This window comes from Ambystoma mexicanum, chromosome 7q (assembly GCF_040938575.1).
Source record: "Ambystoma mexicanum isolate Mex_15411 chromosome 7q, UKY_AmexF1_1, whole genome shotgun sequence".
In the NCBI taxonomy this organism is placed as follows: Eukaryota; Metazoa; Chordata; class Amphibia; order Caudata; family Ambystomatidae; genus Ambystoma; species Ambystoma mexicanum.
The window spans coordinates 1061435026-1061461777 of NC_090941.1; the positions used below are offsets into that span (position 1 = coordinate 1061435026).

General features: G+C 46.6%; 1 protein-coding gene across 2 annotated transcripts in view; it reads left to right on the top strand.

The window, feature by feature from the left end:
• The first annotated feature begins 5861 nt into the window (after positions 1-5861).
• The window catches only part of LOC138528614 (piggyBac transposable element-derived protein 4-like), a 151896-nt gene continuing 131005 nt past the window's right edge, over positions 5862-26752 (top strand). Inside the window, exons 1-2 of one of the 2 annotated variants that reach the window (XR_011284188.1) lie at positions 5862-5957; positions 20236-20279. The gene's annotated coding sequence lies outside the window, so the exon portion shown is untranslated. The remainder of the gene's footprint in view (positions 5958-20235; positions 20280-26752) is intronic. The other variant, XM_069640411.1, reaches the window with a different exon arrangement.

Consider the following 26752-nt stretch of genomic DNA (forward strand, 5'->3'; position numbering starts at 1 on the left):
TTTATTTTTAGAGATCACTATGGAATCACCAATCGTAATATTTTTAAACGCCATCAGCAAACCACCAGCTGGTGTGCCTTTGGCTCTTTGGAGCGCGGGTTGGGTATACACTGTAGATCCTTTGATTGCCATCTGATTGACCAATCATGTCGCCTTTAGAATCAACATGTCTGTTTCACGAAAAAAGAAGCGCTCTCCTTTTTTTAAGGTGAAAGTGTTCGGACCCCACGTGTTCCAACATACCAGGCACAACTCTGCCTAAAGAGACTGTGTGCCCACACCCAGTTTCTGTAACACTTGTGTTAAGATTTCCGGCAATAAAGAGAGGGCATTGTCTCCAGAGCTTTCTCCATTGTCCTTTTGCCTCCTAAATGAGGTATCAGACCTCATACCTTCCCCCAGGCCCTCCCTTGCCTAGGATGTCCACTTTGCGGCAGGGGGGCTCGACTTGGGGATATCCAATGGAGCTGTGCATGAAACTGAAAGCCCCTACCCCTCCAGTTCTCTTGTGGCCCCCATTATAGCTTCTTGACCCGCTCTTGATGCAAGACCCACTTCCACCATAGAAGGGTTCTGGAGGTTGGGGAACCGCACAAATTCAATGTCCTGTGAACCTGGAAGATAGGGATTTGGTACCCTTTTAAAGTGTGACAAAATCACACTTCTGCGAAGGGACTTATATTTATTATTCTTTGATTTTGAAGATAGCCAATCGCAAAGGTTGAATTTTCTTCTTCTTTCTCCCCATTTTGACCAGCTAACTGCGTCAAATTATGCTGGATTAAGGAGGGCTGATAAACAACCCCCTCCTCCCACCCTCTGTCAACTTTCCAGCTCAATTTGATTTTGTGTTGCTCATGGAATGCTTGCCTTTCCCTGTTCTTATTTCCTCCAACAGAGGTTTTTACTGGCTCCCTATTCAAACGCTGCAGAAATATTGGTGCAATTTTCACACTTGCCCCCTGTACAGCAGACACTGCTGCAGTAGTGGAAGGTCTTGATGTCGCTGCAGGGCGTTTATTCAGCAGCAAGATTGGTGCCACTGGTAATTTGGACCCAATTGGGTCTCGACCGTTCATTGGTGAGTGGGGCTTTCTCATGTTACTCTGTGCTGATTTTTCTTTCTTATCTCGTGGTACCCTTCTTTTGAGGTTCTCCCCCTGGGTACCTTCCTGTTACTACTTGTAGGATTTAGGGTGTCTTCTCCCACTGAGACTGCTGTCGGAGATCTCAATAATGACTTGAAGAAGGAATTTGTTTCCGTTTTTTTGTTTCATATTTGTTTGCTTCGTTTTTTTCACCTCTTTCATGAATGATAACGATTCCTTATTCCTCCCCCTCCTCCTTGCTTCTCTCTTCCTAGCCCTCCTTCTACCTTTAGAAAAACGATGGCCTGCCTCTGTTTTGGTTTGCGTGACTAGGTTCAAATCCTGAGGAGTGTCTTCTGAAGAGATCTGCTGGGGGACTATATCTCCCTCTATAGACCCCTCTACCACGTTAGCCAATCTTCTAAATTCTTATAAGGTTGAATCAGACAGGGGGGGGTGTCATCAAAGGCGAAGTTTGACTCCTCCACCTTGTCCTCCTCTTCCTCTGCTGCTTGTATCATAGGTTTCAATTGAGTCAAAAGATCATTCAATAGCATATTATTAATGTCTTCTTCTTTCCTTCTTGCAGCAAGGGTCGATTGGATTGCTGACAAGTCCAATCCATGTTTGGCTACCTCCAGCCGTAAATCCTTCAATGTGGGGACCAGGATGGAGTTAATAACATTATTACACCCTACGACAGAAGAGTCATAGTTTGCCATTTCTTTTGTAAGCTTTAACAGTACCCCTTGCTTGCCACTGAACTTCTGCCTTTAACAATTCAAAGACACACCAGGGAATTCAGGACAACATTTAGCACCAATAGTGTGGCTTCACTTGTTTGTGGTGCAGGCTGCTGTGATGAAATTGTCGGCAGAAGGTTGGTCTCGTCTAGTTCTCCATTGATCCCCTCTTCTTCTCTAGGGATCCCTTGAGTGCAATTTGTAACCTCCATTCCTTTGGCCAAAGCATCCAAGGCCTCCCTTTCCATTGACGTTTCACTCAGGTGTGCAGAACATCTTGGTTCTGTGTTTTCTCTTCCTCATTGGCCCTGCTGCAGAGAAAGACCCTGAACAGAAGATGAAGATTCCCGGTCATTCACATTTCTACTCTTTTTTTTTCCCCAAAGTGATAATCAATTTTTCTTTTAATCTTCCTTGTGGTTACTGTATCCTCAAGACCTTGCTCCCATGAATGCATATTTGGGTGTTGCCCCTGGTCTAGTACCACACCTCGAGGAAAAGGGAGTAAAGTGGATGCACACCTCTATTCGGTAAATACTTAGGAAAGAAAACTCAAAGGAGCCAAGCAATTGGCATTCAAGAATATCAAGGTGCAGGGGAGGAAAAAGGGTCTTGGCACAAGGCCCTATATTATACACAAAAGAGAGAAAGGACCCAAGGTTGGGATGCTCCCATCCCCTGTACACTATTGTAAGAGCGTGAAATGCTTTAGAATGATAGGTTGTAGTTAAATTAGATTAGTGTTTCCAAACAACAGATATGCTACAAGTATAACACATCAACGAAAAGTACCACACCTGCCACAGGCGTGTGAAGCAGCGGTTGCATATACTTGAGCTTGGATCAATTGGCTACAGTTAGCTGCTAAATTGTTCTCCTCGACCTGTGGAGCCTGTTGTACCACAGCCACTAAGGACTCTATAAAAGAGCCATCCCGCTCTGGGGATCTAGGGTCAGCCTGCATTAGAGTACTGCAAAGCTTCACCTTGGTCAGCGCCAAAAAAAAAACTGGAGAGTGATGAAAATTCTCGCACTAGAAAAAATCCAATACACACAAGTGAAATAACTGTGCGTGGTATCAGAAGATGTCTTCTGAGTGGGGCGTCGATCCGGTGAGATAAGCCGTAATTAATCCCCTCCTCTCCACAGAGCAATACGGCTCTCACAACACAATCCGAGATGAGTTCGCATTTACCAGCATAAAAAAAGAAGAAAAAAAATGGAGCTTCAACAACCAAAAGCTGAGTATTACGGCAGTGTGGCGGTGCAGCAGTATTACGGGACGAAGGTCTTGATCTGGAAACCATGGGGGTTACTCCTTGTTAATTCAGGTCTTCACAAAGGAGTGTTCTCGCTGGAAGATACAGACCCAACACAGTCGCGACACTCTAAAATTCCCCCTCGCCCAGACACAATGTCAGCCTTACCGCTCACCTTTCTACACACCGCCTCCTCCTTTTTTTCCCAAGCGTTGCTGCGGCAGAGCTGAACGTTCTTCGGATCCCTAGAGCCCGACAAGCAGAAAGACAAGAAGACTCTACAGCCGACTCAGCAGCCGCTCCACGGCATCAGACCCTTTTTAAAGGGTAATAAACAGCAAAATGAGACTTCTTGCAGCAAACAGCACACAGTAACAGAGTCCAACACAAGAAGACTCTAGAGCCGACTAACTTTCATATAAGATGCAAACTTATCATGTTGTCCATTATTTATAACTCATTATGCTTTAAATGTTTCGATGTGTTCTAATGTTTATTTATAGATTGTCCCACACATTTGTCTGGCATCAGTTGGCCAGGGGAGCCAATAGAAGCTCCTGGTGCCACGCTAACCATGCTCTTATAAGCTACAAGCAGGACCTAATAGCTCCCAGCTCCCACAATTTCAAACCCTGAGCCTACTTTAAGCAGCAAGCCTGTGCCTGCTCAATCTATCATCCAAGGGGCAGCAAGTCCCAGCCAATCACTGAGGCAACTTTACCTATGTCACCCACTTACATGCCCCACGAGCAGATCCAGTAATGACCCACAGAGATATGATGCTGCCTTTGCACAGGCGGAAAGCCCTCCGGTAATTCCTGAAATTCTGGGAGCTGCGCACACAAGCCTAACAGATGCCCATTAACGTAAGAAGACCAGGGCCTTGCTCCAAGGACAGTCACCCTGCCCAGTTACCACTATCCAACAGGACCAACCAACATGCTGGCAAGACTGAGCCATACTACATGGTGCAGATGGAGCAAAACTCTGCTCACTCCATCTCGTCACCACCCAAACTTAAGGGAGGGGAGATCACCCCCACCAAATCGCTAAAATGACACTGTGGGCAGCAAGTGGAGAAGGGTGGATCCTATATAGCACACAAGCCCACCCTAATTACTTTGCTGCAACTCACAGTGATGCCAGATAACCCAACCTGCAACGGCTGCCATGGCCAACAAAGAAGGGATATCTACAAGCCAGAGCAGAAGAGCAATTAGGCAAAGTACCTGACAAAAACAATAGTTTCCAAATGCCTGGTGACAGCTAAGAGAGATGTAATTCAGAACCTACACCAGCTTGTGCCCATCTGTTGCAGCATGCCTCCAACCACAAGCATAGGTCTATGGGGACAAGGGACGACGATAAAATGTCAACAGGACTCGCCCAAACCAAACTTTCGGCCGTAATCTAATAGGGAGCATGTTATCACAACAAAACGCACTGCTAAAGTTGGGTTTGGGGCACCTAAAACCATACTCCTGGACAAATGACCAAACACTGATCCATTCTGCAAGCCCTGTGACTCCAGATAAGCAAGATACTGTATCCTACAAGAGGGAGCTGCCCTGCCAACCTCCTTGGTTCTGTGCCACCAGTCAAAAGGCTCAGAGAGAGCTGAAATCGCTATAGTCTGTGCCTTAACCATGAGATACTGAAAAGGTCGTGTCTCGCTAGCCCAGCTCGCTGCTTAGGTCCTTCAGTCAATCCACTTTACAATGCACTGCCATCAGCAAATCACTAGCTAGTCTCAAGACTCCCGCCTCGGAGCTGGGATTAAAGGCCCATGCCATTCTTTAGCTGAGCCTAAAATGTTCCACCCTTACTCAGGGGTTGTGGTATTGTTGCAATGTCGTCCCTCGCACGAGAGGGAGGGATGAAACACTGCATCTAAAATTTAATCTTGGGGGCATTATCATTTTTTACTAACTCCAAAGAAGTAAGATCAACAATTTCAAGAGTCAGCCCTGTATGTGTACGGAACGCCCATCTGTGGGACTCAAGAATCCAATTCTGAAATCAACGAACTACAGGCTCCATCAAACAGGAGCCAAAGAATGATTCCACACATTCCCACTTTGTGCGGGCCTCAGAGACCACTGGCACTATCGACTTCTCCTGTTGCTCAATCCCTGAGCTTCACCCTCTTGCAGGCACAGGGAAAGAAAGCCATCCACAGCCACCCCAAAGCCTGTCCACATCTGGCGCCAAGCCCAGTAGAACTCCAGGGATGAACCATTTTCTTCATGCCTGAGGCTGCCCTCCCTCTACCAGCGGGGACTGAGGGGGGGGGGGGGGAATCAGCATAGCCACACCTAGAACCAGAAGTGGAGTTAAACATCTGGAAACCGAGAGACCAGCCAAACAGTCTCGCTGGATTATCCGGTGTTTTGCATTCTGGGCTATGAGGGATAGATGCTACAAAAATTGAAAAAATATATTAATTTTGGGGAAGGGTTGTAGTCGGAAGGCAGAGCGCCTTCAAAGGGTAAGTACTGTGACGATGAAGACTGACGTGGAGCCAATGGCTGCAGAGGTGCCAACGTTACCATCAAGCCAGGGTCAGAGTGTCATTTCAATCCGTACACTGCCTGCAGATGGCATGGACACGACTGTGCCTCCTAGGCTCTTCTTCCTGGCTCACTCACTCACCATGGAGATCTAATTGTCTTCAGTATACAGTAAAATGGGACATCAGAGGTCACGTGAGGAAGAGGGGGCGGGCCGTTGCTATGGGCCGTTTCTCGGATGGGAACTAGTCGCTACCGGGTCGGTAGGGTCCGTTGAACAACGTGATGACGTACGTGGGGTCACGTCACACAATTTGAAATTGAAACGGGCAAACAACACGGAAGTTGCATGAGTAGGTGAGTAAACGTGCGTTTTTTTGCAGCGATTTGTGCGTGTGAGGGCTCGTTCGAAAGTGGGGAACTCTTCCCAATGTAATTCCCTCTACCACAAGCTTATTGCTCGCCGAGCATCGTTCGATCGTCGAGCAGCAGTGCAACGATTTTGTGTGAGCGGGAGGGGAAGGGCCCTTCCGGGGGCACAGCAAGATAGATAGCCATATGTTTTATTTTTTTATTTAATTGTGCGTTTGGTTTGTATTAGACCTGGCACAATACATTATAAAACATCCTAATACGCTAAAATATACAAGTTAAAACATTCACCCATAAGATAACTTCTAAGATTTCCCTCAATATTTAGTTTATACATCTCAAAGTAGCCCTGAGCAACGATCGCTGGTTCCCCCACAGTATCCCATTCCTGAAGTGTGGCTGTGAATACATATTCCTATCCTGCAGAACTCTCGCAATATCTGGTCCTGTAATGCTGGTTTTGGGGACTTTCTGTCCGGAGATGTTCCAATGTCTCGCAATGTGTTCCCCATACTCGCGCAGTATCAATCTTTTCTTGATGTGTTAGACCTTTTTGGTGTGTTAGACCTGGCTCCCCACAACTTTTCCCTTGTCGGAAGCAAGTTTAGTTTATGTTTAAGAAAGTTAGACCTGTGTTGTTAATGGGTACTTCGAACTTTTTGGTTTTCGGGGGAACAGTTGCAAATGGGGAAGAAACCTATAATATTATCCAAAGCACGGCAACTGACTGCCCTTTCTTTACCTACATCCATTTTGGCGATGATACTCATGAAATGCTATATTCAAATTCAATTTAGCATTATGTAGTGCACAAACACTTACTGAAAAAAGACACATGTATTCATATTTCCACATAGCCAAAATGAAACCAAGGAACGGTGTTCATACATAAAACACTGACTTAATACCAGTAATTCATTCAAATTCAAGAGTAGCATATACACACGTTACATATAAACCTTTTTGTGTCATAGGGTTATAGTACGTGATGTGATAATTTCTAACACACCTGCTTTTTCAATACAGTTCTTCTATTCATGTATTAATATGTTAGATTTAGATTTAAAAAAAAAAAACATGTGAAAGAACCCCAAATTCCACCTGTTATATGCAGGACACCTCACTGGAACTAGAAGACAGCTTGTCATTCAAGCTGTCGTATTTGTCTACACATGTTTCAGAGGGTATGATCTAGGTGTGGAGATATGAGGGTGGAGTGTTAGTTGAAAAGTGCAGTTTTCAGATTTCTCCGAAAGGCAGTGAGCGAGGTTTCAGCTTGAAGAGCGGTGGGGAGTGAGTTCCAGAGCTTCGGTGCTATGTAGGGGAAGCCTAACGCTCCTGCTTTACCCCTGTTGATGTGTTGGATAGTGAGTTGATTGGTGTAAGATGCTCTAGTGGGTCTTGCTGAAGTGGTTCTGTTCAGAGTTTCTGATTGATAGGAATGTGCTGTGGAGTTGATTCATTTGTGGCTGTGTTAAGGATTTTAAAGGTAATGCAGTCTTTGACTGGAAGCCAGTGGACTGTCTGCCTTGAGAGATGAGGTCTCTTCTTGGAAAGCTGAGTGCTGCTCTTAGCGCGTTGTTTTGGGTGACTTGGAGTCGGTTTGAGTTTTTTATGGATGTGCCTGCTAAGAGGGCGTTGCAATAATCAAGCTTGGCCCCTATAGTGGCTCTGGCTATTTAGAGGCAGTTGGACTTAGTTAGGAACTGTTTAATGGCATTGATGAGTTTGGTGCTTAAGGCCGGGGCTATGGCTTTGACTTGCTTGTTCATGGAAAGCGTGGCATCAATGTGAAACCCTAATGTCTTGACGGCTGTGAGGATGGGAATGACGGAGTTGTCAATGTTAAATTTGGAGTAGAGACAGTCTAATTTGTTTAATGTGTGTTTTTTGCCCCAGGACGAGAATCTCTCTTATCTCCATTGAGGCATAGACCGTTTTCTGCCATCCAAGCCTGGATGCTGGCGTAGATTTGGCTTAGAGCGGCCACATCTTGCTCGTATGAGCCGGTTAGTGGTAGGAGAACTTGGGTATCGTCCGCATAATTGGTATATGCGATGCCCAGTGGATCCAGCTTGTCAAAAAGGGGCTTTGTGAAGAGATTGTAGAGCGTAGGCGCAGTACACGATCCCTGTGGGACTCCACAGTGAATGGTGGTAGGTGCTGAGTTTGCTATGTTTGAGAAAACTTTCATTGCTCTTCCTTCTAGGAAGGAGATCCATGAAGTTGCTTGCTTGGAGAATTGTGCTGCTTGAGTGAGGTGAGAGTTTTATGGTCGATCAGGTCGAAGGCTGCCGATAGGTCTAAGATGAGGAGGCGAGCAGGCTTACCTTTGTCTAAGATTTGGTTAATTTGATTTTTTTTTTAGGTCTAATAGTGCAGTTTTGGTGCCTTGCCCTTTGCGGAATCCTGACTGTCTTTTTCCTAGGACCGAATTATTCTCCAAGTGGAGTTGGATCTGATTATGAGCCGCTTTGTCCAGTATTTTAAGAAGAAAAGGGACAGTGGTTATGGGCCGATAGTTGTTAGGTTGGGCCGGATCTAACTTGGGTTTTTTCAGAAGAGGGCGCACCCAGGCCTCTTTAAGGTTGAAAGGGATGATGCGTGTTGCAAACAAGGAGTTGATGAAGGCTGTGAGAAGAGGTGCAAGGGCCTCTGCACAGTCTTTTATTATCTTAAGGGTGCAAGTGTCTCTCTTGCAAAGCGATGGTTTAAGGTGTTTGAGAATGTCTATAAGTTCAGTGACATCCTTAACAGAGAATGTGGGTAGGTGTTGTAGTTTATGCTCAGGCGTGGTCTGTGTAGGCCTATTTTGATTTTGGAGTGCTTTGCCGTGAACCTGGATTTTATTTCGGAGGTGGTTTATTTTTTTTAGCATAGCCGCTTGGATACTTGCGCACCACGATTCGTCCTTAGCGATTTCGTCTGTGCTGGAGCCGTGAGTTCCTTAAAAATGGGGAACAGTTCTTTGGTTTGTGAGTTTGAATTAGATATACGAAGATTACATTAATTGGATTTAGCAGAGAATATGGCTTCTTTATGTCAAGGCAGCCAATTTAAAGCCATCTTTGGTAGTCACATGGGTTAGTTTGCCACATTTTGAGAGCAAGCAGTTTATTTGAACGCAATGTTTGTAGTTCATCTGTGAACCATGAGTTCGAGTGAAGCAACTTTTATTCTTTCTTACATTCTAGAGGTGCTACAGCATTTACTGCATTAGAGAAGGGTGTCTCTAAAGATATCCGCTAGGGTGACAGGGTCTTGTGGGAAGGGAGGTGCTAGGCAGGGGATGTTTAGGTGTGGATGGATGTTATCTGCTGTAAGTTTTTTGCAGATTCTTACTAGAGTGGTAGGGGCGGCCGTCGTGGTTTTTTTGCTGGAAGCTGTGGGGGTAGTAAATTGAATGCAATTGTGGCCTGTCCGTGGATAAGCACAATTGGACGTGATGGAAGAATTACAGTTGTGATCAACAATCCAATCGAGGGTGCAACCTTTGGAGTCGGTTGGGCTACAAATTGTTTTGGGTGAACCCTAAATTTGAGAGATCTTTGGATAGTGTTGGCAGCTTTGTCATTGGGGTCCTTGAAGCCTAGATGTAGGTCACCTAGGAGTAGTGTTTTGGTGGATTTTTTGAAGTTGCCACTAAGTATGTGGGTGAAGTGTCCCTGGAAATCTGCCGGAGATCTTGGTGGCCGGTAGAGGAGATGGATATTGATGGTGTTGTTTGGTGAGAGGGATAGTTTCACCAACAATATATCTACGCTACCCTCCCATGGATGAAGTGTGGACCTTATGGAGATGGTATCTTTGTAAATGATGGCAACCACCCCTCCTGTTTTTGTAGTCCTGTCCTGTCTGAGAATGGCGTAACTTGTTGACAAGGCTAGCGTGATTGAGGGGCCCAATGCCTTGTGTAACCATGTTTCAGTGATACATAGAATGTCTAGGTCTTGACTAAGTAGATCATTTATTTCCAGGGCGGGGAGAGAGAGAGCATTGAGCCGAGCGCAATTGAGATCAGAGGATTGTGAGTTGTTGTTTGTTCGCATTTTAGATAAGCCAGCTTTGGGCGGTGAGTTAGGGGGCTTGGGACGAGGTGAAGGCTGAGAGTCCTGGGGCTGTGTTGACTTACCTTTGCGAGTAGATAGTTTGGAGAAGTGCGTGGGGTGTCTGATCGAAGTACGGGAACCGAGCCTAGAGTTCCTGCAAGTGGTAGCTATGGGGAAGGAGAGAATGCACATCGGCTGAGTGCGTGTTCTAAGTCTGTGGTGTCTGGTGGGGCAGTTGGGCGAGTGTTCAGAGGAGTGTACTGGTTCCATAGTGGTGTTAGAAGCGCCAGGTGGGTCGAAGTAGTAGTGAGCAGTGCTGTGGTGTTAGATGATGGTTTGTGCGCGTGAGTGGAGGTGGTATTGGTGGGTGGTTGGTAGATTGTGTGAAAGAGCGCTAAGCATGTGTAAAATGTGGGGAGTATGAAGAAGTAGGTAGCGTGTTGTTTAGGAAGAGCCGCCTTCATGGTGGGGCATGTGTTGCTACTTATCAGTTTAATAAAATGAATGCAACTAATATGCACATTTTAAGCAGTTCAGTTTCCAATGCTAAAACAAAATTTAAATAACCATTTAATTGTAAATAAATTCATGCATTTAATGTACATATGGCCCAACGCATTTCGAGTAAACTCTTAATCAGGGGCTTCTAATCACAAGATTTCTTGAGGGATGTCCACATTTCTCCATGGTATGCGGTGTTAATACGAAGGGTGTTGGCTGGGCTTTCTTCAGGACAGTATTTCTTTGATATGTGACGGGATCAATGAACCCCACTGTTTTCAAATGGACACACTACAATACAAAGGATAAACTGAAGCTTGATAAGACTATTCAAATTTCTGGAGCGAGCATCACATTCCAATTTTTTTGTGAGGTTTCTCTCTAGAGTTATCACAGCTAGCCTTGTTCTTGAAAGGGGTGAACCGATTTCTTCTTTCTATCAGTGGAGTTCACATAAATGAGGAAACGGGTAGCCTATATATGCTGCATTATAGTCTAACACAGGTTATGGGAACAGCTGGATCTGGCGTTTCTATTAGTCTTCCTGTTATTCTCCTAGAAGTACAGAGAATATTGTGATGGTAGTATAGATCTGTTTATTGAATTTATATAGAGCTTTAAGCCAAAGCGCTTTACAATATAACAGGTACAAAGTGAGAGAAGCATATTTACAAACATGAACAGGCTATTAGAACAATAAGTAGAACTATTTACAGGGGTGAGAGGGTGAGGGTAGGGTAGAGGATGGGGTAGATGATGGGAGTTATGGTGTAGGATTTGAGGTAGGGGGAAAGGGAAGGGGGAGTGGTCTGGTGTCCTCATTGACCTTAAGTAGTATTTGTTACCAATAAGGTCAGAGGGAAGGGGAGAGGATGGGGGGGGCAAGGGTAGGAGGAGAGGGGAAGGGAAGTGGGGTGAAGGAGATGGGCTTTCAGGGAGTGGCAGAAGGATGAGTAGGTAGGGGTGGAGTGGATGAAGAGCGGGAGGGAGTTCCAGTGTAGGGGGGCCAAGAGTTGGAAGGAGCAGAAGCGTGAGGAGGCACATGGGGCTGCGGGTACAGTGAGGAGGTAGAGGTTTGCTGAGTGGGGGGGGGGTAAAATGAAAGGTAGGGGGCGCCAGGTCATGGAGAGATTTGTAGACGAGACAGAGGAATTGAAATTTCAGTTGTGAGAGCAAGGGAAGCAAGCCAAGTTGAGAGAAAGGGAGAGGTAGAAATGGTCTTGAGGGCCGAGGAGACATAAAGTATGGATCGAGGAGTGGTAGAGGGATTTAGGGGAGATAGGTGAGAGACAGGGAGTCCAAAGAGAAGAGAGGAGCAGTAGAAGAGGTGGGAGAAAATAAGGGAGGAGATTAGGAGTTTGGAAGCATGGAATGTGAGAGAGGAGCGGATCTTGCGGATGTTATACGTGGTGGCGACCGGCTCGAGAGGTTAGAGAGATGTGGTTGGAGAAGGAGAAAGAGGGGAGTCGAGGTGGAGGCCGAGATTGCGGGCATGGGAAGATATGGGGAGGTTGGAAGGTGGAAAGTGTATGAAGGGAGGAGGAGAAGGGGAGAGAGTGTTAGGAGGGAAGAAAAGCACCTCAGTCTTGTCAGTGTTGAGGGAAAGAAAGTGGGGTGACATCCAATCTTTTATGGCCCTGAGGCGTGAAGAAAGAGTGAGGTGGAGGTCAGATGTGAAGGAAAGAAAGAGTTGGGTGTCATCCGCGTAAACGTGGTGGGAAATGCCGAAAGAAGAGATGACTGTGGAGAGAAGGGAGGTGTAGAGAGAGAAAAGAAAGGGTCCCGACACGGAACCTTGAGGGACGCCATAGTTCAGGGGGAGGCTGGAGGAGGAGCGGCTGCCCCAGGAGACCGAAAACAATCGATTGGAGAGGTAAGAGGTGAGCCAGGAGAGACCAGAGTCTTTGAAGCCAAAGGAGGAGAGAGTGCTTAGAAGTAAGGGGTGATCTACGGTATCAAAAGCCACAGAGAGATCAAGGAGGATGAGAATTGAAGATTGCTTTTGTTCTCCTATCAAAACTTTCCTGTTCAATTAATCCGACCGATCTATTAGTCAGCAAGTTTTCTCACCTGTGCGTCTGTTTTTTAATTACTAGAGACCGCCGAGCTCTTAATGTCTCATTCTCAAGACCCATAACATTGGTTCCGCCAGCGTTGGAGACGGTTGTTCGGACAGGGACAACAGAGAATCTGCTTACCTTTTGGTGGGTGGCAGGGTAGCGCCATCCTGCAAACCTCTTTCAGCGGGGTACGGCTGTCCAATGCTGACCATACTTCTATTATAACAACTAGAACGTTTCACTCGTTCCGTGTCGCACGTAACATGTTCTTGTATCTCTTCTTGGCGCCATTTTGGATAGGAATCACAGCATATTCGCACTGCTTCGGACATGACAGTGGCTTTAATTTACATGGGAAAGCCACTCACTGTGACTAAATGTTGATGCATGACAATGAAAAAATTTGCCATGCAGTTATCAATGTCGTGACAGGCGTGTTCGTTAAGTCAGCTGCTATTCATTATGAAAGGCCTCAAATCAATGGCTGCATCTTGTTAGTTCTTTGGTGGGCAGATCCCAAAAGTGGCTATGTGCAAACGTGCTCCTTCATCTCTTCAGGGAGTTGCATTGTTAAAAAATGTACCAAAAATGTTTATCCGAAGAAGCCTTGGTGAGCAGTCCAACAAAGAAGTGCTGTCTTTATTGAGGTTAGCGACATAGGGCCTAATTACGAGTCCGGCGGTAGCCCTGCTGGTGCTACTGGTGGGTTGCCACCAGATTCGTGTCATTTTACCGGCAGCTAGCTTGCCGGTGCCACCGGGACTTTCCAAGTCCTGTCGGACTGGCAAGCTAGGTGCCGGAAAATGTTGTTCCCCATTCCTGTGGAGTCCTTGCAGCTATAGTATTCTCTTGAAATGCTGGAGTTGGGCTGAAGCACGGATACATTGAAACAGGCATGGCTCAGCTAGTTAGAGTCCCCCTCTGAACAGCTGAGTTTTGGATACTTTTGCAAATAAAATGAACGCGTTTCCCGTGGAAGTAAAAGTAAAGTTCCTGGTTGATTTAAAGAGTTGGTTTGACAGGACTTGTCAATTCAGAATCATGCCTGGTTTTGCTGAGGCACAGTGCGACACAAGGCTTGGTAGGGCTTATTAATCACAGTGGCTTTATGGAACAGAGGACGTTGGCGTCACAGCAGCATTTCTTAACGGTGAAAAAGGGTTTGTTTTCAACAGAGATTTCGGCTTTTTCAGCAAAGCAACGCTGCTTTTTCCACTTTCTTCCTTTTGTTTGTCGGAACCCACTGGCAATCTCATTCAATGGGCCCCCTTGTTCCATCCTGCCCAATGTGTGTTTGGCAGGACGGTGCAGCCATTTTTGGTGGTTGTTGCAAAATGCAGTTTTGAGCCATGGCGCTCAGAGGAGCCAGCGCATCCATTTGGCTGTTTCTGCGCAAATACAGTTTGGTTATGTGGGGAAATGCTGTTGAGTGGATCAATTGTTAGGGAGAATTCTCTGTAAGGCTAATTTCCCAAACCTAGTGAGTCCCCCAGCAGCTTTGCTGGATTTTTTGGGGTTTATTTTTTTCTCTCCTGCTAAGAGTGAGATTCTTTTGCTCCCACTCTTGGACATGATTTGAGGTGTTCCTTTGACTTTCCATGTATTTTATGGGCTATGGGGTCTTTAACTCCACAATGTTTTTTTGATGTTGGTTACACAGCACCCTCTGTGCCGTAACCCAGGGGTGTCGTAGCGATCCCCCAACTTAGACCTGGGACTGACTACTGTCTCCCAGGGCATGTAAAGTCACCATTGGCTGTGCTAGTACCAAATTATGAACAGAAAACAGTACAAACCATCATATTGTAGACTTACTGGTCGGGGCAATTCGATTGCCCCGGGGTCTGTTGTTCGAGGGGGCACGTCTCCGTCCCCCTAATTGAGTTTTGGCTGGTATCAGTGGATACTACTTTTATATATTCAACCGCAAATATATCTCTATGGGATTTTCCCATTGTTCGAAGCTACCAACTTTAATTATTTAATTCTTATAGCCTCGAACATACTGCCGGTTTATTTATTTAATATTAATTTGCCGGTTGGTATTTTTTGCCAGGACTCTATTCTAAAATGGCGTTTGTGTTCTCTTCTGTGACTCCAACCCAAGTCGAGCCCTTTGTTCCACTTTGTGGCGGGCTTCTCCGCAGAAGCCTCCAAAAGTGTTGCCACTCTGTCTGGGTACCACAGGGGATGTGGGAGGGGGTTTAGGCACCCTGGACTGAGTTACCTTGGTAACTCAAGTTGCACTCTTGTGTGATTGGCCCAAGTGGTGAGCCACCACTTAGCATGTTTGACAGCTAGGCTGAGTGAATGGGGGTTTGCTGCATAAAAGCAGGGCTTTGGGGACTGGAACTTCAGAAGTCGCCACAGGACCGAAGAATCCGAGGAGGGAGAAGCTGAGCCGGCGTGCAACGACGACATCACCGGTGAAGCCCTGCTGAACCGTCTCGCCACTTTTCCCAACGACAGAGGAGATCTCCAGCCCGGAGAGTCTTCTTCCTTTGACTGGTGGGGATAACCAGTCTACCTTTTCGACTTCCTGGAGCATCTCGTGGCCGCCTTGCCTGTGCCAAGCACCCCGGGATACCACTTTTTCACCACTACTGCAAACCGAAAGGGTAGTACCATTGTACCGGAGAACTCCACGGCTGGTTTCTTCCCTGACAGTGCAACAACCTTCATCCTTCCTCCACAACGAGATCTTCTCATCCTCTGGACGACGCTGCGACTTGCACCCGCTGCCAGGAACAACTGACCCTGCTGGAGGATCCTCCATTTAAGGTACCATGTTCCGCCTGGCTTCCCTTGCAACCGTTTGAACGGGGTGTATTAAAATCTCGTCTCTCGAACCTGGGTTAGCCTGCACTGAACTTAACCTTGGGTCTTGGGCATCTTCCGCCTGGCTCCCTTGGAAGTGGGCCTGGCACCTAAACTTCCTTGCTCACCAGTAGACTGTGCCTTCCTAACTTGCTGTGGTTCTTTAAAAAGTGTGTATGCTTCCATAATTCTGCTTTTCCCTCCCTTTTTATTTAACTTGTTGGCGTGCCATCGAACGTTAAGCGCTCACCTCTGTCTGGAAATAAGTGGTGTTAACTAAGACTTGTCCATCAAGTAATTAGGGATGTACATATGATAAGTGATTGTGTTTTGAACGTATCTTACCAATTTAGTGCTAGTGTGTTTTATAAGTGTGTGTTAAATAATTATATACTTTTACACCCAAGCTCCGGTCAGTGTTTGCTTGTGCTACTGTATTTCTGTACCTATTTTGTATGCTCTGTATACTGCCTAACTCTTCTTGAGGGAAGTCTGACTGCTCAGCCACAGATACCAGTGAATCTGTGTGGTACAGACTGCTACCAAGTGGGTTTACTGCCAAACACCTGTAGTCTTAAATCTTTTGCAGTGGTCCCTAAGGGAACTGCACAGGTTTTTGCCTAACATCAATGTATCACAAAAACTGCATGATTAAAAGAAGTAAACACGCATCTTTTAATGTGCATGAATAACTAGGAGCAAAATAAAAAAAGATTACAAAAAATGTCTATTTTTTTTATTCGCTTATAAAGTACTCTCATTGGGAATTGTACTCCCTAAAAATAATTTTACTCTCAACTTTAAAAAATAGGGAGTAAAATACTCCCACTTCCAAATCTTATCTGGAGCACTGCCTGTTTTAATATATGCTTGGGATTTTTAGTAAAAATGTTGCAACCATTTTTAAATAACTTAAAATTGACTAAACATTTTGCTCACCATTAAAATTGTTCGCTCTCGATTTAAGTTGTAAGTCATGTTTCTTAGAGACGCTTTTCAGTTTTATTATACGTGTAGCAAGACTTACCTGAACTGGTGTTTCTTAATGCTTGAGTTTATTTTTATTTTTTATTGATTGGCTGATGAATCAACCTTTCTTTCTTAAAAAAAAAATCATTAGCAGATTACATACATAGAAAACACATACATAATAAAAATATTTAAAGTATAGATCTCTCATATTCATTTGAAGATTTTGAATGAAAATGTCAAAGCCACTTCCCACAGTTCTTTCCCCAGGAGTCTCCTCACCTTGGTCTTCACTGTGACTGGCGACTTTCTGTCTTCTCCTCCGGTCTTTCGGGGTTCTCTCCTCTTCAGTATCCTTCTTAAGGAGTCCTTTCCCCTTCTTGCGTTCGAAGAGATAGGGACGGTCTCCTCCGGAGGCCACCTTGACCGTTATTGGAATAAACCGTCAGGTGAACCCTGGGGAGTCCGCCCCTCCCAAAACAGGGAAAAAGCCAGTAAGGCAGAAAAAACCCTGTGAGGCTGCAGGCGAGGATAGATTGGAGGAATTGCGGATCCAGAGGCTTTAAAAGTCTTGAGGCCAATGTCCAGTTGATACTCCAATGGATGACAGCTACCGGACTGTGATTCCTTGGCATGAATGAAGGAGCCCTGGGAGAGGCGATGGAGTGTGAAGCCACAAAGGAGAACTTCTATGCTTCCGAAGGATCAAACATAGGCACAGAAGACTGCAAACTGAGGTAAGTTGTTTCGGTAGACAGGTAAAGTTATGGGGAGAGAGAGAGAGAGAGAAAACTCGTGAGCAATAGAGAGCAGTAGTGAGTCCGTGAGAGTAAGAGAGAGTGAATGCGAGAGAGTATGAATGAGAGAGCGAGTGAATGCTGGAGTGCGCGAATGAGAGAGAGAGTGAATGCAAGAGAGTATTAATGAGAGAGCGAGTGAATGTGAGAGTGCGCGAAAGAAAGAGGGGGTGAAAGAGAGGGATGGCAAGACCGAGGGAAGCCGGAATAGACCCCGAGCAACAGGGAACCGGAAAACCGGAACCTCGCCGACGGGGAAGACAGGTACCAGCCGAGCGAGGTAGAGGGTACTACGGGGGGCGAAGCTAGGCTGGAACCGAGGACCAGATAAGGGGAAAGGAAAGGAAAGGCAAGAGAGAACGGCCGTCGCCTTACGAGAAGGCGAAGGGCCGCGGAGATTAACCGAGAAAACAAAAGAGGAGCTCGGTATGTCAGGAACGGTAGTAGGCACAAAATCGAAAGTCAGCATAGCGAGTTGCAACGCGACTCGCAGGGGGCGTGGCTTCCTTAAATGCAGCAGCAACAAAAAGACTGGACTGCTCACAGAAAGACTGTTGGGACCTAATAGCGCCTCCATCTTGCCCATAACTTCCACGGTCTCAGCAGTGTGACAGAAAACGAAAATATACAATATACTTATAAACGAGAATAAATAAATGGAATTCATGATTAGCCTCCTGCACAACTTACAAGTAATAAAAGAGGATAAAAACATTTTTTAAAAAAAATTATTGACCTCTGTGACACATGCAAACTAACATGATGTAATATGTTCTTCTGTGTCATTCAATCCCAACTCCAGTAGAAATCCGATAGTAGCAATTTGTATAGATATATAGCACCAGATACTAATGTCCAAAATTCATCATTGACTGTACATTTCATAGTTTCAAAATGGTATTTAGGACGTTGCATAGCGACTTCAGTAGAAAATGCGACAACATGCCTTAAAGTTTCAGGATATTTGCTCAGTTTGCAAAATCGGTAACCAGTCTCATGGCTGGCCAAGACATCTCGCCTACATAGAATATCTCTGATAGGCCATAGGTTCAAGCGAAACCTCAAGTAGAGTTGCCTGAAATTGGCAGAGGCATATACAGATAAGTAGGGTTGCATTGACCTGAATTTATTGTGCCTGAAACGAACCACGTCACAATCTTTGTAGGATCGGCACCGTTCTGATGTGTGATAAGTTGGGCGCGCTTAGGGTTGTTGATTAAGATGTCAATTGAGATGTGGGCATCAATGAGTAGGTTTATTGTAAAATTCCTCCATTTCACTGGAAATTGTGAAGCTGATTGTAGCAAGTGTCTGGCTAAAATGTGTGAGATGTCCTGAAGGGGCACTCGGATTAAGCATTTTAGAAGAAACGCGCACATTTTCCAAGCGTACATGCTGAACAGTGACAAAGCTCCTAGTTCAAAACGAACCAATGCGCCAGGTACAGAGTTGGGTAATTTAAATACAGATTGCCAGAATTTCCCTTCAATCATGTCCCAAAAGATACGATCTTTAGGGATTCTAGATTTGGATCCATAGGTGATAATAGGGCTCACTTTCAAAGAATAGAACATTAAGACAGAGCTGCAAGTCATTTTGCCAAACTTAAACAAAATCACTTTAGCTTGTGAAGTGAGAGAATGCAGCTTGGTTTTACGGTCATCAACATACAGTGCATCATTCCCTTGGTTGTTAATCAAGACCCCTAAATATCTATATAAAGAGGTGGTTAAGATGCGTTCATTTTGGAATGTCCAGGCAAAAGATTTATGTACTTTGATCTTAGAATTAAAGCATTCCATCACTTGAGTCTTTGCTAAGTTAATGGTCATTGCATTTTCCTGGACATATGATAATAGGCCTCCAATGTTTTGGAAAGAAGAATAAGGTCGTCAGCATAGAGGACCCATGAAATCTGCTGTGCTTGTAGCTTTGGGGCATCCGAGTTGGACAGATTTTTCCCCTATATCCAAAATGAATAAGTTGAAAATAGTAGAGGCCAAGATACAACCCTGCTTTGAGGCCACGGTGTTTTGGAAGTACCATTGTCATTTGGCCATCATGATTTGTCCATCATGTGCTTGAGTTTATTATAAGGAGTATATTTTTCAGTAAACATTTTTTTAAAAAAACACCAGCGAAAGGATATTTTGCAGGTCGGGGCTTCTATGGGGTATCCATCCCATCCCCCAAAAGGTTGGTCCCCTGCCTACAGACATTGGCATATGTTGCTTTGCTTTAAATGGGGGAAGGTAGGTGTTTTCACATAGGAAGATAGAAGATAGGTCGGGGGGGGACACATTTGCTGTGTTGTCCCCATTTTATGACCCCTGGAAAGTTGCAAACACTACTACTACTACTATACCACAGGGAAACGATTTTTTGGCAGGTGGGGTGCTTCCATGGGGCACATAGCACTCCCCACCCTGAAATATTGGTCAATCGCCCGAGGTATTGGCAAAGCTGCATGGGGGCAGATGGACACTTTTTTCCGCTGGTCTGAGCAATGTAGCCATCAGCAAGCAGTCTGTGCGTTTGGGGTGCTTTTTGGTTGGGCTGACCCACAGGTATAGGGCCAGCTCCTTCATGACCTCATGGAAATGGCCCCCGCGGTTAGGGCAGGCACCTGGATGCACCCTCTAACAAAGTTGTATCTGCTTCCTTGCGAGGGGCAGGCAGTAGTGGCTGCTCCTTGATGTGCCCCCCCAGAAGAAAAGTAAGGCCCCCTCAGGTACCAGGGATGTGGAGGTGAGAGGCAAGAAGTGTGCTGTAGTGGCCACCCCATCCCCCAAATCCCCGATTTTATGTTTAGGCAGAGGCCTGCCGATTGGGGTTTTGTTTGGGACTTCACCATGCCATCATCTGGATCCCTAGGGGAATGGGAATGGCAGTATGCACTTTGATGCAGGCACTGTCCAATCATGCCATTGCTCGCTGTAATTACCTGATCCCACGTGAAATCATTTTGGCGTTCACTTCCACATTGATTTTGGGTATGGAGTAGGGTGGGGGGGTGCAGGTGTGATAGATTGTGTTCTGGTTTTGATTTGTTTACTTTGTTTTTGCTTAGGTGCAGTTGATGTTGAATTGGAGGTTTATGGAGTTCAAGTTCATGTAAGTACTGCTATTTCCGTGTTTTTCTGACATATAGCCTCTCAAATTCCCCTTCCAGTTACTGTTCTTTCCAATTCCTTTGGGATGTATATGGAGTTGCTGTTTTATTTGGGATGTATAACTGTGGCCAAAGGGGTCCCCTATGCAAGCACTGTAAATAACAAAGGCACGCTGTCTGTAGCGGCTGTGTAGGGATGCTTGTAATTGCTTACTGTTGCTATGTCCTCCGCCTCTTGGCATTGTGCTTGGTGGGAGAAAGAGGTGGGTTATAGGGAGGAGGATTAATGCTGTTGAGTGTATGTTTTTGCTTGAACCCTAGTTTGGTATGTACAGAGGGAAGCCCTGCTCTTTGGATGGTGGCTAACCAAGTGTAAACTACAGGAGAGGGATTGGGACAGGCTTTTTGGTGTTGCATGTAGGTATTGAGTTGCAAGGGTAAGTAGTGCAAAAGCTCAGGATTAACCTGGCTTTATTGTGATCCAGCAGAGGGGCATCAACAGTTCAGTAGTAATATGTATTGTGAAAGGGGTCCACCCTTTACAATTGGTACCACCTTACACCACACACTGTTGCTGAACTGTTGGTAGGTGACCTCAACCTGAATGTTGTAGAACCTGCTCCTTGTACTTCACACTTACATGTGCAGTGGATTGGCAATACCCTCTGGTGTACCAGAGATGGGGTGGAGAGGGGCCAGTCGCATGGTTTACTTTCCACCTCACCCCCTCCCATCCTGAACATGCCTTGTTTTGCAATCCATGGAGAGGTGCACTCCCCTTGTTTGTGCCCCCCAATGAAAAGCAAAATGCCATTAGACCCCACCAAGTCCATGGTTTGTGATTAGGGCTGAGATCATGCAGCACAGTGTAGTTGGCAGGTAACGGCAACGCCCTGGGGTGAACCCCATTTCAACGTTTACTCTCTGTTGCTTTGGGGAGGCAGATTAAAGCCTTTGGCCCGTAATCCGCCCCCAGGGGATTAGAAAGGCCATTTAGGGAACCAGGAATGGGGAGAAGAGGGCATGGGCGCCATGTCTACTGGGCATCCAATCTCCACAACCCCAGCATACCTTGCTTTGTGTTCGATAGTGGAGTGCACATTGGTGGAACGTGTACTTACACCCCATGCCCCTGGTCTGAGCCCCGGTGCCCAAGAAATGCAAAATGCCATTAGGCATCTCAAAGTTCATGGTTTGTGATTTATGACTTGAGAGCATGAGGCATAGTGTTGTCAGTAGGCAAGGGACCGCCACTGGGTGTACCCCATTTCAGCTTTTATTCTCTGTTCCTTTGGGGAAGTGGAGTGGAGCCCTTGTGCCATATTCTGCCCTCCCAGCTGATTGGAAGGGCTGTATAGGGAGCCAGGAATGGGGAGATCAGTTGACCGGAACAATGTCAACTAGGCATCCAATGCCCACATCCCCACAAAGCCTTGTTTTGTGTTCTATAGAGGAGTGCACATTGGTGGCATGGATCTTGTGCCCCTGGTCTGGGCCCCGGCACCCAAGAAATGCAAAATGGTGTACATGATTTCAGAATTTACTCTGTTCTTTTTGGGAGGCAGATTGGAGCCATTTGGACGCATTCTGTCCCTAAAGGGATTGGAAAGGCCATTTAAGGAACCAGGGGTGGGTTGAAGGGGGAATGGGTGCAAGGTCTATTAGACACCAACCCCCCCCCCATCCACATCCCCAAAATGCCTTGTCTTGTGTGCCCTAGTGCACATTGGTGGGATGGGACTTGCACCCCATGCCCCTGGTCTGGCCCCCCTGTGAAACACAAAATACCATTAAGCATCTCCCAAGTTCATGGTTTGTGATTTATGACTTGAGAGAATAGAACATGGCTGCCCCTGTGTGTACCCCATTTCAGCATTTATTCTCTGTTCATTTGGGGAGGTGGATTGGCGCCTTTGGGTCGTATTATGCCTCCCCACCCCTATGGGATTGGAAGGGCTGTTTAGGGAACAATGTATGGGCAGATAAAGGGTCTTGCCTTGTGTTCTATAGTGGAGTGCACATTGGTGGCTTGGGACTTGCATCCCTGGCGTAGGCCACCCAGGAAAGACAAAACTCTGTCAGGCCCCACCAAGTCCATGGTTTGTGATTATGACTTGCACGCATACCGCATAGTGTGGTCGGCAGGCATGGGGACCGCCCCTGGGTGCACCCCTTTTCAGCATGTATTCTCTGTTCCTTTGGGAGGTGGATTGGAGCTGTTAGGATGCATTCTGGCCCCCGGAGGATTGGAAAGAGAACCAGGCGCCCAATCCCACTGTCCCCAACATGCTTTGCTTTCTGTTCTATAATGGAGTGCACATTGGTGTCATGAGACCTGTGCCTCACGCCTGGGCTCCCCCATGAACGACAGAACACCATTAGGACCCACCAAGTCCATGGTTTGTGGTTATGACTTGAGAGCATACAGCATAGTTTGGTGGACAAGTGTTAGGGTGATTTATCATTTTTAAGCTTCACCCCCTCTCCTAGTGAGACCCCCAGAACTGTTTGCTGGACCTTCTATCCTGAAGGAGTGGAGCCTTTTTCCTCTCATTCATTCTTATGGGCTCTGTCTTTTGGAACTCTGTTGTGTTTTACCTGTCCTATGGAGTCTAACTTTCTTCCATGTCTCTTTTAAGGCATCTGTATTTCTACTTGTGCAGCACACAGCTCCTTATGGGCAATGTTTCTGAGAACCCTTTGGGTTCTCCTTTGAGATTCTTTCTTTATCCTTACTTCCTACTGTTCTTAAGGATAAAACTGTATATTCTGAGAGATTGGCACACACCACCCTTCTCTCTGCTCCTGTGACATTTTAGTCACATAGACAACCCTCTAGTTATGGCTGGTGGTAGTTGATGTGTTCTACCAACGATTATTTTTTACTGCAGATTATATTCACAGTCACGGTTGTGCACAATACGGTCAAACCTGGTGGCGCCTTCTTTTTTCCCCATTTGTAGATTGGTTGTTCTTTGTTAGCCCTTCTACTATTCTGGGAGAGGGAGGTCTGTGTTTGTGTTTTGCTTTTGGCAGGGACCTTTGGGTGTCCCTGCATAGGCTCCAGTTTGTCTGGGCAGGCAGGAAGTGGGGGAGGAGTATTTCACTCCCTTGCTCTGTCTGCCTGAGTGCCTGAATGGAACCAGCTCCCACTGCAAGCTGTTGAGAGAGATTGCAGAGGAGTGTGTGCTGAAACTGAATAAAAGGCGAGGTTCCTGCGGTCGACCACTGGAAACTGAAGTACCAAAGAAGAATACAACCAGAGACGCCTGCAGACCCTTTTCAACACTGTGAAGCGACCACTGCTGTCCTGACCCCGTTTTCTGTGCGACAGGGGAACTCCGAAGAGGACTCCTTCCCTTTGACTGGTGGGAACAAACAGTCCCAAGACAAACTCCAATCTGATCCATCTCCCGTGGTGCTCTGCCTCTCCAGAGTTGCCGATCGCGGATACCAATGACCTCCAACCCAATTGAATTACATCATTTTAGAAAGGCCGAATCCATCCAAGTCTTTTGTGAGCTCGAGGTGGACCTCCAGAGACCCAATCTGACTCGTCCAAATCCCAAAGGTTGAAACGGCACTCCCAAAGAAAAGGAGCAGAAAAATGGCCTACGATAAGTATAACCCAAGCCCCACAGTAGCTGGAGAGTGAATTTGAAAATGCAGCTGGACGCCTTCCTGATGCAACGTTAAAGATCTGATTCCTGCTCCTTGGTCATGGTGATGGAAGGGGGGGGGCTTTGATGTACCTCAGCTGCAGCAGTCGAGAGGGGGTGTTGCCAGCAAAAGATTGAGCTCACTCCAGTGGCTGTTTGTGGTTTTGGCACCTTTTTCTTAGCACCAAAAGGGAACGGATATCGCCAGTCAGCATCTCCTCGGTTTCTGAGCCCTGAACTCTGGTGAGGGGACTTTTGGAGAATAATTCCTGCTTCTGGAGGGCCACAAGGATGCCTGCGAAGTTTGAGTGAGATTAGCTGATTGCAAGACGATGCACTTGGAAATAGTCTGGGTACCCCGGGTATTGGTGTTCTGCAGCCCAGGAAAGTCACAGGACATTGGGGGATGGCACAAATCGGAGATGGCATTTAGGCTGATTGTTCCCACCAGCCCAAAGGAGGATGTCGTCCTTGGTGGAGCTTCCCGTCGAGTTGAAAACGGGGTCAGGACAGCAGCAGGGCTTCACCGGCACTTCTGCGCTTGTTGAAGGCGCTGCAGGCGTTTCTGCTTGGGATTTCCATTTCCAGTAGTCGACTCTGCCTGTAGTCCAAAAATCCCTGCCTTACATGCTGGAACCCATTAATTAACTCCTATGGAGCTGTCTATCAACTGGGGGGGGTGGCTGTCCTGCAGAACAGTCAGCCACCTAGTTGAAACTGGTTTCAGTCAGGCACACCAACAGACAAAGGACAGTGAAGTTTCGGGACCCTCCCTAACTTCCTGCGTTCACAGATACACTGGAGCCTTGGCAGGCTTCACAAAGGAAGTCCGCCAAAGACAAAACTCAATAAGGACCCACCCCTACAAAAGGAGGAGAAGCCCAGAAGGACCTTACAAACGAAAAATGGCAAAAAAAGACCAGGCCATTTTGAGGAAAGTGTCACCCACGGGTGCTGTCCTGCAGCTGAGAAATTAGCCTGCAGGTAATCTGCACATAATGGTAAAAAAATCCACAGGGGTGGGAACGGGTGGCTATGGAGCCATGCGATAGGCTGTGCTTTCGGTGGAGCTCCTGCTGATCCTATGTGACACAGGCAAGAACTGCGTAAGAAAATGCAAGATGAAACATACAATTGAAGGAGCAGCTGTATAAAGATATACTGCACACTGGCAGCATGGAATCACAATGATCAGCTCTTGGATGTACGAGTTATGAGCAGTGAGAACTTTCTGAAGCTCGCTGGGTGCAAAACCAAAATGGCTGCCCACTCGAGACAAGGGTATGGAAAGGAAATATAAGAGGCTGCAGAGAAATCGCTCGAGTGTGTGCCAAGACCACTGACAGCAGCAAATGTGGTTGACAACATGTAATAGCAGAGTGATGGACGGCTGGTGCAGCTTAAAGATGGTCCCTGAAGGCGTTCGCATGGGTTCCATTGCAGGAGAAGAATGTCTGCAACAGTACGAGGGACGGAGCTACGAAGCGCCCATTTAAACGGGGAGGCTCGCTGACGGGAGTCTGCTACTGTTGCAAATTGAGTGAACTGACGAGGCTTCAGGAGAGAGACGCATGAGCGGCTGCAAACAATTACGTTGGGACAGATGCAGCGTGACACGTGGAAGATACTGTTAGAATTGCACGAATATTGCTCGCTCGGGAGAAAACAGAAGCGGAGACAGAACGTAATGGAGGCGTGTTGAACACAGTCGCTCTTCAGAAGCAGAGTTGATAAGAGCCTGGGTTACACCAGGTTGACTGCGGATATATGGGCAAGCGGAATAAAGCGGACATAATTGTGGAGTGCAGACACGACGTGTGCAGCCTGATTTATTGTGGGCACAGCCAATGCGGCTGCCGGGAGATACTCTGCAGATGGAAGGTTAAGGCAGCAACAGAAGTATAATCTGTTCTACACAAGTGTATTTGTCCATGGCGAGATGGGATGAGACGCCAGATCGAAGCGCTTTAAGGAACGTAGTGCACTGGCTGAAGATCCCATCCTAGGCCTGTGAGGACTACAAAGTGGAACATACGTGAGCACTTAAACAAATACCTCGCTGCGTGAGCTCCCCCCTCAAGGTGAGGTTACTATTGGAACAGGGTCAGTACATTGGAGCTTGGTGGATGGACAGACGGATACAAAAGACGCAACAGCCCACAAGCTTATGTCACTGTGAGGAAAGGTTAGTCGGTACATGAAACCCCACCCACCTGACATTGGATAGCCTAAACAGCAGAGTTCAGTGGACCAGAGGAAAGAAGAAACGACGAGTTGAGCTTTACGGCTGTTGGGGACTCCCACTGGGACTTCAAGGCACTAGCCAGCAACAGTGCCAAACGTGTAGACGCAGTGGGGGCAAGAAGTGAGAGGAGTCGGTGCATGCAAGGGCATCTCACTCAAAGTCAAGTGCCAGACGAGTGTCCTGGAGGGGAGACGGATGGAATAAGACCCAGACGAGCGAGGGATGAAAAACGGCTCCTGTAGTGAGTAGCCCGGAGAAGACAAAGCAGGGTGAGAGATGCCTCCGAACCAGGAGGGATCCGAGAACTTAAAAAGCCTGCATAAGGGATACGAAAGGCACCCGGGGAGCGGAAGGTCACCAGGCCACAACAAACCGAAGGTGCATCGCACCGCTCCTAACAAACCGAGCACAGTGCTGGAGGTGGGATGTCGTCCAAGCCCAGCAAATCTAAAGGGAAGCAACCCACAATGGACAATTATGCAAAACCAGCACAAACCACGGACGGTGCGAAGACACTAGGACAGGAAGAACAGAATGCGGATGACCCTAGACGGCGAGATCAACATATTCT